The 1,354-nt window shown below is 49.1% G+C and overlaps 1 protein-coding gene across 1 annotated transcript in view; it reads left to right on the plus strand.

Moving 5' to 3' along the window:
• The window catches only part of ADAM12 (ADAM metallopeptidase domain 12), a 360,531-nt gene that overhangs the window by 324,040 nt on the left and 35,137 nt on the right, over positions 1-1,354 (plus strand). The gene's annotated exons all lie outside the window — the stretch shown is intronic.

Genomic DNA, 1,354 nt, shown 5'->3' on the forward strand with positions numbered 1-1,354 from the left:
TAGAAACTATACTCCAATACTTTGGCCACCTGATGCGAAGAGCTGACTCATTGGAAAAGACCCTCATGCTGGGAAAGATTGAAGGCAGGAGGAGAAGGGGACGACAGAGGATGAGATGGTTGGAGGGCATCACCAACTCGATAGACATGAGTTTGAGCAAGCTCTGGGAGATGATGAAGGACAGGGAAGCCTTTTTAATGAGCTGTGTTAAGACATAATAGGACCTTAAGCAGAGGCCCCTAGACTGCTGGCTCAGTCTCAAAAGAGGTGCATGTTAGCCGGGAAACCAGAGCAAGGCTTTTCCAGTAACACTGAACAAGTGAATCAAGACAGTCTTATATTGATTGTCTTCCTTAGACACATCCTTGGTAGGACTTGTCAGTTGAAGACAAAGTCCAGAACCAGGGTGTGAAGTCTTTCTCCCCTGGGGTGGGAGTGGCTTCTCTGGTTCCCAACCAGCCAAACATCCCGGTCAGAGGTAGGACAGCCTGGGTGACAGAAGCTGCCACCACGGCCATCAGCAGCAGCCCAGAAGGACTGTGGGGCACCTACCAAGTGACACAGACCCTGGCAGCCGGTGGGAGAACAGACCGGTGAACTGAGATCTGCGCTCCCAAGGAACCCACAGCCCTGGTGAACCCCCAACTCCTGGCACCCAGAGCCCTCCACAGACAGCCCTTGGCCACAGCTGCAGTCAAACCAACTCGACAGCTCAATTTTCCCTTCCTTTCTGCATCCTTGAGGAATCTTAGAGTCTCTGTACTAAACAAAATGGAATCAAGTCACAGAAAAGGGGATCCTTCCTTCGAGAATGTAAACAGCATCCTCCAAGAGATGGGGGTTTGCCCCCCACAGGCTGTGTTTTAAATCCCTAACACAACAAAACAAAATCCAAGGGTGTTTCATTTAAACAGAGTTTTCTTTTTCACCTTCCAATTTGACGATAGCCAGAAGTAAGATCTTGGTCTAAAAAAATTGAAAAAACAAAAGTAAAACAGATTCCAACCCCCAAGAATGAGAGAAGGAAAGAGACTGAAGGAGTGTCACTGGGGCTGGGAAGACTTCAATTTGGGGGCCACTGGTGGATCTAATGGTTAAAAAAAAAAAATCCGACTGCAATGCAGGAGACCCAGATTTGATCCCTAGGTTGGGAACATCCCCTGGAGAAGGAAATGGTTACCCACTCCAGTATTCATGCCTGGAGAATTCCATGGACAGAGGAGCCTGGCGGGCTACAGTCCCTTGGGGTCGCAAGAGTCAGACACGACTGAGCAACTAGCACTTTGACTTCACTTCACTTTGGTTCTGATGGGATGCCAGTGACAGCTCCCTGTTACTTTCTCTGACCGCCGTT

Source organism: Bison bison, unplaced genomic scaffold (assembly GCF_000754665.1).
Source record: "Bison bison bison isolate TAMUID 2011002044 unplaced genomic scaffold, Bison_UMD1.0 scf7180017864456, whole genome shotgun sequence".
In the NCBI taxonomy this organism is placed as follows: domain Eukaryota; kingdom Metazoa; phylum Chordata; class Mammalia; order Artiodactyla; family Bovidae; genus Bison; species Bison bison.